This window comes from Cherax quadricarinatus, chromosome 42 (genome assembly GCF_038502225.1).
Source record: "Cherax quadricarinatus isolate ZL_2023a chromosome 42, ASM3850222v1, whole genome shotgun sequence".
Classification (NCBI taxonomy): Eukaryota; Metazoa; Arthropoda; class Malacostraca; order Decapoda; family Parastacidae; genus Cherax; species Cherax quadricarinatus.
Window position 1 is genome coordinate 11,033,312 of NC_091333.1, and position 15,724 is coordinate 11,049,035.

Consider the following 15,724-nt stretch of genomic DNA (forward strand, 5'->3'; position numbering starts at 1 on the left):
CTGCCACATTGCCCCCCTATCCACCCTGTCATACGCCTTTTCCAAATCCATAAATGCCACAAAGACCTCTTTAGCCTTATCTAAATACTGTTCACTTATATGTTTCACTGTAAACACCTGGTCCACACACCCCCTACCTTTCCTAAAGCCTCCTTGTTCATCTGCTATCCTATTCTCCGTCTTACTCTTAATTCTTTCAATTATAACTCTACCATACACCTTACCAGGTACACTCAACAGACTTATCCCCCTATAATTTTTGCACTCTCTTTTATCCCCTTTGCCTTTATACAAAGGAACTATGCATGCTCTCTGCCAATCCCTAGGTACCTTACCCTCTTCCATACATTTATTAAATAATTGCACCAACCACTCCAAAACTATATCCCCACCTGCTTTTAACATTTCTATCTTTATCCCATCAATCCCGGCTGCCTTACCCCCTTTCATTTTACCTACTGCCTCACGAACTTCCCCCACACTCACAACTGGCTCTTCCTCACTCCTACAAGATGTTATTCCTCCTTGCCCTATACACGAAATCACAGCTTCCCTATCTTCATCAACATTTAACAATTCCTCAAAATATTCCCTCCATCTTCCCAATACCTCTAACTCTCCATTTAATAACTCTCCTCTCCTATTTTTAACTGACAAATCCATTTGTTCTCTAGGCTTTCTTAACTTGTTAATCTCACTCCAAAACTTTTTCTTATTTTCAACAAAATTTGTTGATAACATCTCACCCACTCTCTCATTTGCTCTCTTTTTACATTGCTTCACCACTCTCTTAACTTCTCTCTTTTTCTCCATATACTCTTCCCTCCTTGCATCACTTCTACTTTGTAAAAACTTCTCATATGCTAACTTTTTCTCCCTTACTACTCTCTTTACATCATCATTCCACCAATCGCTCCTCTTCCCTCCTGCACCCACTTTCCTGTAACCACAAACTTCTGCTGAACACTCTAACACTACATTTTTAAACCTAGCCCATACCTCTTCGACCCCATTGCCTATGCTCTCATTAGCCCATCTATCCTCCAATAGCTGTTTATATCTTACCCTAACTGCCTCCTCTTTTAGTTTATAAACCTTCACCTCTCTCTTCCCTGATGCTTCTATTCTCCTTGTATCCCATCTACCTTTTACTCTCAGTGTAGCTACAACTAGAAAGTGATCTGATATATCTGTGGCCCCTCTATAAACATGTACATCCTGAAGTCTACTCAACAGTCTTTTATCTACCAATACATAATCCAACAAACTACTGTCATTTCGCCCTACATCATATCGTGTATACTTATTTATCCTCTTTTTCTTAAAATATGTATTACCTATAACTAAACCCCTTTCTATACAAAGTTCAATCAAAGGGCTCCCATTATCATTTACACCTGGCACCCCAAACTTACCTACCACACCCTCTCTAAAGGTTTCTCCTACTTTAGCATTCAGGTCCCCTACCACAATTACTCTCTCATTTGGTTCAAAGGCTCCTATACATTCACTTAACATCTCCCAAAATCTCTCTCTCTCCTCTGCATTTCTCTCTTCTCCAGGTGCATACACGCTTATTATGACCCACTTCTCGCATCCAACCTTTACTTTAATCCACATAATTCTTGAATTTACACATTCATATTCTCTTTTCTCCTTCCATAACTGATCATTTAACATTACTGCTACCCCTTCCTTTGCTCTAACTCTCTCAGATACTCCAGATTTAATCCCATTTATTTCCCCCCACTGAAACTCTCCTACCCCCTTCAGCTTTGTTTCGCTTAGGGCCAGGACATCCAACTTCTTTTCATTCATAACATCAGCAATCATCTGTTTCTTGTCATCCGCACTACATCCACGCACATTTAAGCAACCCAGTTTTATAAAGTTTTTCTTCTTCTCTTTTTTAGTAAATGTATACAGGAGAAGGGGTTACTAGCCCATTGCTCCCGGCATTTTAGTCGCCTCATACGACACGCATGGCTTACGGAGGAAAGATTCTTTTCCACTTCCCCATGGACAATAGAAAGAAATAAAAAAGAACAAGAGCTATTTAGAAAAAGGAGAAAAACCTAGATGTATGTATATATATATATGCATGTGCGTGTCTGTGAAGTGTGATCTGGCAGGACGGTAGTACTTCCCTGGGTGGTTGCTGTCTACCAACCTACTACGAAAAAAATATATTTCACTGTGTTTGTTTAGTATTAAATTATTGTAAACAAATCTAAAATATATTTAGATGGGTTAGGCTAAAATAAATTGCTCTTTTTATAATAAGGTTAGGTAAGTTTTCTAAGATTTTTATGGTGCAAAATTAATTTTTCTTTCATTAACATTATTGAAAAAAATATATCTTTAAACGTATAAGAGAAAATTTAAAAAAGGACTTAATTTTAAATGAGTTCTTGCTAATTGACCAGTTTTACATATTCGGCACGACATATATATATATATATATATATATATATATATATATATATATATATATATATATATATATATATATATATATATATATATACACACACACGTGTGTACGCATATACAACATAAATTCATACTGGTATGTACGTATATACAACATACATACACGTATGTACATACATACAACATATGTATATATATAGTGTCTCAATATGTTATTTTAACATCAAAAACGTATTTTAAATAATGAAAATAAGTCAATACTTCACCGCCCATGTGTCATCATCAGCCTTTCATTACCTATGTAAAACGAACAAAAAATAACTCGCAAAATATCATATAACGTGTCACACGATGTCATACGTAACTGCTATATACCATATAACGTGTCACACGATGTCATACGTAACTGTTATATACCATATAACGTATCATACGTAACTGTTATATGCCATATAACGTGTCATACGATGTCACACGTAACTGTTATATGCCATATAACGTGTCATATGTAACTGTTATATGCCATATAACGTGTCACACGATGTCATACGTAACTGTTATATTCCATAAAGCATGTCACACGATGCCATACGTAACTGTTATATATCATATAACGTGTCACACGATGTCATACGTAACTGTTATATTCCATAAAGCATGTCACACGATGTCATACGTAACTGTTATATACCATATAACGTATCATACGATGTCATACGTAACGGTTATATGCCATATAACGTGTCATACGATGTCATACGTAACTGTTATATTCCATATAACATACCACATTGCATCATACGTAACTGATATACCATATAACGTGACACGCGACGTCATACGCAATTATTATAACATTTGCGTGACCCAAAGAAATTCCCGAAGACGAGAGATGACCACCACCAATAAACCGTCCTCTAATGCGCTAAAGGGAAAAATATGGTATTTGCCTGGATGTGATAATTCTCTGGGGATCATATAAAGAATAGAGCGATTATAATTAAAAGTCACAATAATGAAAACTGCGTCAAATACACTTGCTTCTACAGGAGGTATACTGAAGCTATCATTTAAAGAGGTCAATAACGAGATTATTATTATTATTAATTAAGAGGGAAGCGCTAAACAAGTAGGATTATACAGCGCCTGTGGGGGGATGTGGAAGGTATTCAGGCTTAATTCAAGGAACTGGAGCATAGATCCAATTCCCTAGATCAAGAGCCCCTCACCAGCATTAAGGAACCTTCCTTGAGGGGAATAACCACAAGAGGAATGACTAATGCAGACTTTTATTTCTCTTTTTTTGGGGGGGAGGGGGCTGTTCTAGATAATTTACACATATGTTACTACGTATGATAACTTGTGTAACTAAATAAGTCACATTTTTTGGTTATCCAAGGTAATTTACACACGTATGATCATTGTACTTATATATAACTGAGTCAAATTACTTATTTACGTGTACCAGTACCTGGAATAAACTTACTACGTCAAATACACACATTTCTACAGGAAAAATACTGAAACAGTCGTCTAAAACAGGTCAATAACTCCCAGAAGAATGATTAATGGAGCCTTTTATTTGTCTTTACATAAGGTATTATTAACCTCCACACAGGCTGGCTCATCACAACTCTCTCCCTACATGATGTAAAATGAACACCTCCCACCCACCGGTGGCCTCCAACAAAGCTAATTAATTTCACCCGCTGGGGGGAAAAGGAGAGAGAGAGAGAGAGAGAGAGAGAAAAAAAAAATGATTTCAGCAGTGCCAATAGTGTGACCATCATTCATAATTTCCCTCGGGCTGAAAATAGTCAATTTGCGGTAGATGTCTATGTGTGTGTGTGTAGCAACCATTCACACACTCTCCTCCCTCACACGCACATGTAGAGGTACACACACACACACACACACTCACGCACAAACTCCATCAAACGCTAAAAAAAAAAAAAAAATAATCGTGGAATTCGAGAAAAAGAGGCATTAAAAATCTGCTCAAGTTGACATTTGTGTGGCTGGTAGTGTGTAACTGTGTGGCACTGAGTGACACACGCTCATGTTATACTCTGTGTGGCGCCTCTGTTGGATAACTTGACCCTTACGATCACGAGTGGATAATAATTTGGTCCTTACGTACGCTCATCTGGGTCGAAAGTCGTGTACGTGGTAATGGCGGAGGATTCTCTGCCCTACCGACACACACCAAGGGCGAACTCCCCGTCCAAAATACTTACATTTTCAACTTCCTGTTGGCGATCACTTGTAACGCCTCGTTCCTTCCTTCCCTGGCAGGTAACGGCGTTGACAACTACGGCGGCAATGTTGAACTATGTGTAAAATCCCCAAATTCAAGGATTAGACGAGAAATAACACTCTACTTTGCGAACAAAGAGGCGAAAATGGCGGCGTCGGTGGTGTGGGCGAGTCCACTCCCTTCAGTGGCGGGGGAGGACTCCATTAAATAATATAATTCCTCGTATACTCGCTAATGACAGCATGCTCTTTTTCTCACAAACTCTCGCCTGAATCATATGAAAACGATGTGGGTAGCAATTACAATACAGATATTCCAGGAGGAGGCATAAAGGCGAAAGTTAGGAGGGTTAGGGGTGCAAGAGTCGGCATCATAGAGAACGAGTTTGGTATGACTGAGAGAAAACGACGGAGGCGAGATCAATGATGACGTATGTCAGAGGGGGCGCAGCCCCCCCCCACAACACACACACACACTCACTCTCACACACACACACACACACACACACACACACACACACACAAACACACACACACACACACGGGACCAGGAGCTATGACACGACCCCTGCACCCACAAACAGGTGAGTACACACAAACAGGACCAATAGCTGTGAATCGACCTCTGCAGCAACACATAAATGTGTGTAGTTCCAGGAGCTGTGACGCTATATCTGCAACCACATATAGGTGAGTATAGTTCCAGGAGCTGTGAATCGACCCCTGCAACAACATATAGGTGAGTACAGTTCCAGGAGCTGTGAATCGACCCCTGTAGCCACATATAAGTGAATACAGACACAAAACAAACATACACACACGCACACAACACATTTAGTTACGATATTTAAACAAGTGGACAAGCAGATAGCAACTACAAGTCAGTGTTACTGACATGCATAATATATAAGGTTATGGAGAAGATTATCAGGAAAAGAACTGTGAGGCACCTAGAAGGAAGTGGGTTCATAAACAATAACCAGCACTGTATTAGAAATGGTAAGTCCTGTCTCACAAATCTACTAGAATTCTATGACAAAGCAACGAAGCTTAGTGAGAGGAAGAGAGGACTACTGGACTCCATAGTTAGTAAGTAGTCTTGGACTGTAAGAAAGTAAGTAGTCTTGGACTGTAAGAAGGCGTTCGATACAGTACTTCACAGTAGACTGGCACAAAAACAAGAAAATCAGACAGGAATAACAGGGAAAGCACTGCAAAGGATCAAGGAATACTTAAGAGGAAGTGCTGGAATGGGCGAGTGTGATAACTAGGATTCCTCAAGGGTCAGTATTAGGACCAATACCATTTTTTTTTGTGTTGTAAACGACACTAAGAAGAAATCGAATCAGAGGCATCCTCGTTTGAAGATGAAATAAAACTAATGAGAATACAAACATGAGCATTCCAGGAAAGGCTACAAATGTATGTGGAGAAACTATAAGATTGGTCTGACAAGTTGCAATCAGAATTTAGATCCATCAAATTTAAGCTATAAAACTAGGGAAAGGACAAAGTCATATGGAAACTGTGGTCTCCCTGAAAGAGAAGGATCTCGGTGTGAGCATAGTTCCGAGCACATCACCGGAGGCACACAAAAACTGAATAACTGCCTCAGCAAATACGAGACTGAAAAATTTAAATGTTGCTTCCAGGAATCTCAATGAAGTTAACGTAGGATTTTTTAAAATTACATAAAACATTTAAGAACAGAAAACAATAGCTAAAACGTTGTTTTATTTGCATATTTCGACGATTCGGGGCTTTTTTTTCAAGCATTCACGACACTGTATACTGCTTATGTCAGACCCATCTTGGTCTACACAGGGCTGGGAAAGAAACCATAACTGATAAAACATGTCAAAAAGCTGGAAAAAGTGCAGAGGTTTGCAAAGAGACTAGTCCCAGAGCTGAGGGGCATGAGCTATGATAAGACGCTAAAGAAGCTAAACCTGACAACATTAGGGGACAGCAGATCCAGAGGTGACGTGATTAAAGCGTAAAAAATACTGAGAAGAACTGACAAGGTGGAGAGAGCGAGTGTGTTCGAAAGGAGGGAATCTGGTACATGAATCAGAGTTGGAAGTTAAAAACACAGGTGAGTCACAGGGATATTAAGAAATACTTTTTTAGCCTAAAAGTAGTCAGGAAGTGGAACGACCTAGACAGCAAAGCGGGAGAGGCGGGATCCATACATACTTTTAATAATAGGTATGATAGGATTCGTGCTGTCAGGAGAGAGCGAACCCAGTCGTGGTCAGCAGAAAGGCGAGGCCAGGAGCTGAGACTCAACACCTGCAGCCACAAATAGATGTGTTCGAATAGGTGAGTACACACACACACACACACACACAGGAGAGATAGGGGGGACATGATAACGACATATAAAATACTGAGAGGAATTGACAAGGTGGACAGAGACAGGATATTCCAGAGATGGGACACGACCAGTTGACAGAGACTGATGTTAGGGTATTTCTTCAGTCCAGAGAGCTATGAACTCGACATACCTTGCAACTCACGGTTCAACTAGGTGAGGTGAGTACACACACACACACACACACACACACACACACACACACACACACACACACACACAATACTTATTCCCTTTGATGTCACCTCAATCAAAAGTAATCAAAAACTAATATCACGCTACTCTGAACCCTCCAACAACGACGATAAAAATGTTGCTCTAATCCAGCTTCTGATTGGAAGGACTGACACCATCGTTTGCAAATGAATAATGCAGTATCTAATTAGCCGGTATTAAACAAAATCTTATTTTCAGGTCCCTGTACGTTCACCATGGAATGAGCCTGGGAAGACAGCAAGGTTCCACTGCCACGAGAAGAGTTCCGAAATCGCCAGTAAATGGAGTATATTTTGTTTTGGGAAAAGTGGATCAACATTATGTTTCTGTGAGAGATCTTGCTATCTTCTGGTTGGAAAATTTAGTTGTTGTTTTAATACCTGGTGATGCAAATGGGATTAAGCAATTACTGTTATAAACCAATTGTCAACACACACACACACACACACACACACACACACAAATTCCCACTACAGGCAGCACACTCCACCAATATTCAAAACTCTAAACCTACTCACCGTACAAAACATCCATACTTATTACTGCACCTACTACATTTATAGAACACTTAATTCTGATATAAACCCTCCCCTCAAACGTCTCCTTACCAACCTCAACAGAACACACGACCATAACACAAGGCACAGATCACTCTCTGATGTTCCTCGTGTCCATCTCACGCTATGCAAAAACTCAATGCACATAAAAGGCCCTAAAATCTGGAATTCATTACCTGTGAATATAAAAGAAACACTGTCTATTTTTAAATTCAAGACTCTTCTCAAAAACAACTTACTCACCCAAAACTAAATAAATACTGAATAATTGTATCTCATAAATTGTATCTCGTACATGTTTCTCATTATTGTATCTCATAAATGTCTAACCTGTGACCCAATCAGACTTTATTTTTTAATTACATTACCTAACAGAATACTCCATTCTAGTGAATGCTCAGCAACACAGTAAATGACCATATGACCTGTCTTTGTAATGCTCATTTGTGCTAAATTGTTATCTGTTTACAATAATGTTTTTACCATTGAATATATCATTGCTTAGTTAATCTTAAGTTAATTTTAAGCCTGCCCATAATGCTCTGCATACAAGGGCCTTTGACATGTTGCACTGTAATAACTGTATTCCTTTGTACTTCACTGTATCATGTTCAGATTAATAAATAACTAAATAAATAAATAAAATAAATAGGTGGAACACCTAGAAAGGAATGATCTCATCAACAGCAGCCAACATGGTTTCAGGGACGGGAAATCCTGTGTCACAAACATACTGGAGTTCTATTACATGGTGACAGCAGTAAGACAAGAGAGAGAGGGGAATGGGTAGATTGCATTTTCTTGGACTGTAAGAAGGCGTTTGACACAGTTCCACACAAGAGATTAGTGCAAAAACTGGTGGACCAGGCAGGGATAACAGGGAAGGCACTACAATGGATCAGGGAATACTTGTCAGGAAGACAGCAGCGAGTCATGGTACGTGGCGAGGTGTCAGAGTGGGCACCTGTGACCAGCGGGGTCCCACAGGGGTCAGTCCTAGGACCAGTGCTGTTTCTGGTAGTTGTGAACGACATGACGGAAGGAATAGACTCCGAAGTGTCCCTGTTTGCAGACGACATGAAGTTGATGAGAATAATTCATTCGGTCGAAGACCAGGCAGAACTACAAAGGGATCTGGACAGGCTGCAGACCTGGTCCAGCAATTGGTTCCTGGAGTTCGACCCCACCAAGTGCAAAGTCATGAAGATTGGGGAAGGGCAAAGAAGATCGCAGACGGAGTACAGTCTAGGGGGCCAGAGACTACTAACTTCACTCAAGGAAAAAGATCTTGGGGTGAGTATAACACCAGGCACATCTCCTGAGGCACACATCAACCAAATAACTGCTGCAGCATATGGGTGCCTAGCAAACCTCAGAACAGCATTCCGACATTTTAATAAGGAATCGTTCAGGACCCTGTACACTGTGTACGTTAGGCCCATATTGGAGTATGCGGCACCAGTTTGGAACCCACACCTAGCCAAGCACGTAAAGAAACTAGAGAAAGTGCAAAGGTTTGCAACAAGACTAGTCCCAGAGCTAAGAGGTATGTCCTATGAGGAGAGGTTAAGGGAAATCAACCTGACGACACTAGAGGACAGGAGAGATAGGGGGGACATGATAACGACATACAAATACTGAGAGGAATTGACAAGGTGGACAAAGACAGGATGTTCCAGAGATGGGACACAACAACAAGGGGACACAGTTGGAAGCTAAAGACACAGATGAATCACAGGGATGTTAGGAAGCATTTCTTCAGCCACAGAGTAGTCAGGAAGTGGAATAGTTTGGGAAGCGATGTAGTGGAGGCAGGATCCATACATAGCTTTAAGCAGAGGTATGATAAAGCTCACGGTTCAGGGAGAGTGACCTAGTAGCGACCAGTGAAGAGGCGGAGCCAGGAGCTATGAATCGACCCCTGTAACCACAACTAGGTGAGTACAACTAGATGAGTACACACACGCACACACACACACACACACACACACACACACACACACACACACACACACACACACGCACACACACACACGGGGAGAGATAGGGTCTATACCGGTGAAGAGGCGGGGCCAGGAGCTAGGACTCGACCCCTGCAACCACAAATAGGTGAGTACAAATAGGTGAGTACATATATATGTATGTATATATATATATATATATATATATATATATATATATATATATATATATATATATATATATGTATGTATATATATATATATATATATATATATATATATATATATATATATATATATATATATATATATATATATATATATATATGGGTTCTTTCCGATACTGGTCTGATATATGCAGTATACACTGTCGTGAATGCTTGAAAAAACCCCAGAATCGTATATATATATATATATATATATATATATATATATATATATATAGTGTATATATATATATATATATATCTATGGGTTCTTTCCGAGCCCTGTGTAGACCAAGACTGGTCTGATATATGCAGTATACACTGTCGTGAATGCTTGAAAAAACCCCAGAATCGTCGAAATATGCATATAGAAATGATTATATTTTATGAAGACATCTTGTGGCATGCAAAGAGTACGTAACCTTTATTCGGCGCATGTACACACCCTCATTTACAGGCTATCTCCCCCAACCAGCGAACCAGGTGACTGAGGGATGACGATGGCGCCCCGTCGTTCAACCAGTACCTAGGTTCCAGCCAATAAGAAGATGGTTTTGGCAATCGCAGAGGTTATGTGGGTACCACTCTCCTGTCTGCCCTTGTCATTCCCATTCTAGAGCTGGTTGAAGCACGGTCTGCTCTCTAGTGGCTTCTATCCTGCCTTGCTTTCCGTGGAGTGCACTAATGCCTATTGCTGTACATAGCGTATATAGTGTACATACTTCTGTTCTAAATTGGTGAAGGATAATATAAGTCAAAAGTTTTCTGCTGTGTTTATTTTGTTCCCTTTACACCCAGGATAACAGGCCATTTGAAATCCTGGGTTATAATACATCTCCATCATCGCAGACCGCAGTAACAGAAATTATATAAAGAAGAGAAAAGAAATAAGATTGGACGAGTCGTAAGAATTTTGGACTAAATTTTATATCTAAGAATACATGTACATACATACATCAACAAATAAACAATACAGATTCACTGTTGCAGTAGCCTCTCACCAGTTTAAAAGTACATAATATTCTTTGGAATACTAACTTGCACTAGCCACGAAACAACCAATCAGAATATAAGCAGCAACCATCAAATAGAAGCTGGCCCAAGTTAAGCTGAGTATTATTATTATTATAATCAAGGGGGAAACGCTAAACCCGGAGGATTATACAGCGCCTGGGGGGGGGATGTGGAAGGCATTCAGGCTTAATTCGGGGAACTGGAGCACAGATCCAATTCCCTAAATCAAGAGCCCCTCACCAACATCAAGGAACCTTCCTTGAGGGGTTAAGCTGAGTAGAGACAGCGCTTCATTATATTACATTAATATGTCAGAAAGGTCTGGTTTCTAGGCTAGTTTGGTAAAAGGAAAAAACACCATATTAATTCATATAGTTGAGCAGAAAGTATACTCTCGTAATGCACCCATTGTTGTTTACACACACATGTAAGGGAACAACTGCTAATGGCAACACATGCACGTATATAGTGTAGGGTGCTGAGGGGGTAGGGGTGGGAGTGGTTAATGCTGTTAATTAATATAGACATGAGCGTTCATAGGTAATTCACCTCTTTGTCTAGTAGAAAGGTAGCAGTTTTGCGTGGATTTTGGTGTGGTGGCAGAAGGTAACCTCTAAGTGACTGTGTTGTCTACCAGTGTGGCAGGTAAAGAATCAATGGTTGTGCGGAAGTGTGGTGGCACCGTTCTAAAACATTCTCAACTATCCGCCTCATGGTGGGGTAGCGCAGGCAGAGCCAATGAATAGCTGAGTGCTTCTGACTGGTCAAGTCCCTGTTAGTAAGTGGAAGTTGCTGTTAGTGAGTGGTTGGTGGTGCCGTGTAACCGTTCTGCTCCGCACTTCTGATATTGATGTTCCAGTTGTGCCTCATCTGTCTTGTAGTTAATTGAGCCAGTATTTTTTTTTTCTGTCGCAGGTTGATTGGTTTAGTGTCAGTTACGAGCTCATTCCCTATGGATTATTTTGGCTGCTTCATTTTCAACCTTGGTCCCTTCGATATTAACTTTGAAAACAGTTCAACGTGGTTCTGAAGTGACTGAAGAAAAGTAATAGAGTCAGAGTGTAGAACATGTTGCGAGGGCTGTTGTTTGGTAGGAGTACTAAGATTAGTCTGACAGGGATGGAGATCCAAGATGGCGGTAAACAGAATAGAAAATGTTAACTCTTCGTGTTTATTAACAAGAGCAAGGTCGTGAAGCACGTACCCGAGGGATCGTTCCACACATGCAAAGCCATCTAGCCCACGAACACGGATCCATCACACGAACACGTGTCCATCACACGAACACGGGCCCACCACACGAACACGGGTGCTCCCCTCCCCGAGCACGAGTCCACTAAACCTATATTACTGTAACTTAGTTGATTAAAATGCCAAAAACTTGACGATATACAAATTCATTTAGAAACATTTCCAGGTCAAATATCCACTGACCATCTATGATCACGGTGTATGAGGAATGCCACAAGTAGGATAGTACATGGTGCGTAGCACATGCTACGTACATCACGGTACAAGATACATGAGCATTATGTTGGTGGTGGTGTTATACTCACATGGGGAGCGTTAAACCCTTAGAGATCTTACATTTCCTGAGGGTTAGGTGTTACTCAGGAGTAATCGAAAGAAGACGATAAAGGGTGCTCCAGAAGGAGGTGCTTTATTAGCGATGGTATAAGCTAAGTTCTGGCAAGAGGAGTCAGGAAGACGCTACACTCTCTGGGATAGATTTGCACATTCGGCTGTGTCCGTCAGCCGTGCTTGAAGAAAAGGGGTCACTGAATCAGGAAAGTTGCTGTTCGTGTGCTCCAGTCCCTCAGATCAAAGGCTCTCCTTTCCTCGAAGGACACACCGACATTTACCATGCATCGTAAAAGTGGTTTAAAAGAAGGTACTCACTGCCTGTGCCTGGTGACCGCGGCCTCCGTGTTCTCACCCACCTGTGAGAGAAAACAACACGTAGTTAGTTAATTGGAAATGTGAGGCTAAAAAAAAAGGAAAAGCAATTTAGAAGGAAATGTGAGGCCGAGTATAAGTGAATGAAGTAAGGACGTGTCCGGAGGCAGCTGCTCAGGACGTGAGGATAAATTTTATAGAGACGTGTTGTAGCTGTCTAGTTCTGGTGTGATATAATCTAGTCTCTCTCTCTCTCTCTCTCTCTCTCTCTCTCTCTCTCTTGGACCCCTGTATATAAATGGTAACATAGACTAGGAAAAATCATGATTCTACAGGAGTTCTTCGGAAGAGTAACAGAGATCAAGCAGACAGGAGAAGGAGACAGGCTGCACATTCCAGGAGGAATTTTTATTGACCTAAGAAAAGCGTTTGACACAGTTGACCACGGCATCCTACTCCACGAACTTGACCACTATGGTATAAGAGGCCATGCGCTTGCATATTTCAAATCCTACCTTTCTAATAGGTATCAGTATGTCACCATTAAAGACACAGCCTCATCAATACGGCCACTTGATACTGGAGTTCCGCAGGGAAGTGTCCTTGGACCCCTGCTCTTCCTTATTTACATCAATGATCTTCCAAACATATCCCAACACCTGAAACCCATTCTCTTTGCTGACGACACGACTTATGTCATCTCCCACCCTAATCTTGCCACTCTCAACACCATTGTTAATGAGCTGCTCAAAATATCGACTTGGATGACAGGCAATAAACTTACACTTAACACTGACAAAACCTACTATATTATGTTTGATAGCTGAGCAGGTGTTACACAACTTAACATTAAGATCGACAACACTAATTGCCAGACATAATGAGGGCAAATTCCTTGGCCTATACCTTGACAACAACCTAAATTTCAGCACCCATATCCAACACATAACAAAAAAAGTATCCAAAACGGTGGGGATCCTCTCCAAGATACGATACTACGTGCCGCAAACTGCCCTTCTCACACTATACCATTCACTTATATATCCATACCTCACCTATGCTATCTGTGCTTGGGGATCAACTGCAGCAACACAAAGCCAATAATAACCCAACAAAAAGCCCCAGTAAGAAAAATCACTAAATCCCATCCCTGGCAACACCCCTCCCCACTCTTCACAGATCTAAACTTACTCCCTGTTCAGAACATCCACACTTACTACTGTGCAATCTATATCTACAGGACCTTAAATTCCAATATTAACCTTGACCTAAAATGCTTTCTTGATAGTTGTGACAGAATCCACAGGCATAACACCAGACACAAACATCTCTATGGCATTCCCCGTGTCCGACTAAACCTTTACAAAAATTCAATGTATTTCAAAGGACCTAAAATCTGGAACACCCTACCTGAAAACTCTAGAACTGCAGACACACTCCTCACTTTCAAAACTACAGTTAGAAAACATCTTATCTCCCTGATCCACCCCGACAACTAACTACATGATAACCACCTGGTGGTTCACAATTACACTCACCCACTGACTATAAACACAGAAATACTAATCTTAATCTTAAAATAATGAATCCTAACTTGTCATAAGTTTGCCTATGATACTCCAATATAGACACTTTGTATTGGTGCCAAAACAAAAGCATTCACATATCTAAACTCACAAATTATAATAATCTGTAAGGATTTATGTTAAGAATTAATCTAAGTCTGGGTGTCCTAGTGGCCCCCTCTGTACTTAGTATTTCATAAAATGTAAACCACACAATATCCAAATCCTGTAAACCCCACATTGTAACCCTTATAGAGAATAAACTTGAATTGAATTGAATAAGAAGACATTCGATATTGTACCTCATAAACCACAAATTGAAAGAACAGACTGCCTGATGGGAACGAAATATGTTAATGATTTAAGAAGTATTAGAAGGGCATGAGGAGTTGGTGTCCCAGAGTGGTGTCTCAGAGGGTTCCCTGCTGGGTCCCCTAGTGTTATGACGACGAAAATTGAACTGGAAAAAAAGGTATTTAAGAGGGGAAACTTTTCGCTATGTGTAGACCTGAATCAAGTTAAGACGTAATAAATGCTGGTTGATGGAGCGCGCGCCCGCACACACACACACACACACACACACACACACACACACACACACACACACACACACACACACACACACACACAAAAAAAAAAAAAAAAAAAAAAAAAAAAAAAAAAAAAAAAAGTGGGTCACAATTGGAAGCTGAAGACTTAGATGAGTCAAAGGGATGTTAGGAAGTATTTCTTCGGTCATAGAGTAGTTAGGAGGTGGAATAGTCTGGCAAGCGATGTAGTGGAGGCAGGAACTATACATAGTTTTAAGACGAGGTATGATAAAGCTCATGGAGCAGGGGGAGAGAGGACCTAGTAGCGGTCGGCGAAGAGGCGGGGCCAGGAGCTGAGTCTCGACCCCTGCAACCACAACTAGGTGAGTACAATTAGGTGAGTACTCACACACACACACACATACACACACTACACGGGTATGAGGCACTTCCTGCAGGAGGTTCAGTGGGAAAGAGAATAGGTAGGAAAGCCAGTAAACGAAATGATGGACTAAGTAACAGCAAAATGGAAGGAGGCAGAGGAAAGGTTTGTTCCAAGGGCAACAGAAATAATGGGAAGACCAGAACGAGCCCTTGGTTTACCCAAAAGTGTAGGGAGGCAAAAACTAAGTGTGCTAAAGACTGGAAAAAAAGTACAGAAGACAAAGGACCCCAGGAAAATAATGAGATTAGTCGAAGAACCTGAAACGAGTATG

The 15,724-nt window shown here is 40.7% G+C and overlaps 2 protein-coding genes across 11 annotated transcripts in view; both read right to left on the bottom strand.

Moving 5' to 3' along the window:
* The window catches only part of LOC128695635 (ras-interacting protein RIP3), a 30,357-nt gene extending 25,272 nt beyond the window's left edge, over nt 1-5,085 (bottom strand). The window contains exon 1 of the mRNA XM_053786373.2: nt 4,671-5,085. The gene's annotated coding sequence lies outside the window, so the exon portion shown is untranslated. The remainder of the gene's footprint in view (nt 1-4,670) is intronic.
* Nucleotides 1-15,724, bottom strand: part of LOC128695631 (guanine nucleotide exchange factor DBS) — a 773,026-nt gene that overhangs the window by 265,255 nt on the left and 492,047 nt on the right. The window lies entirely within an intron of this gene.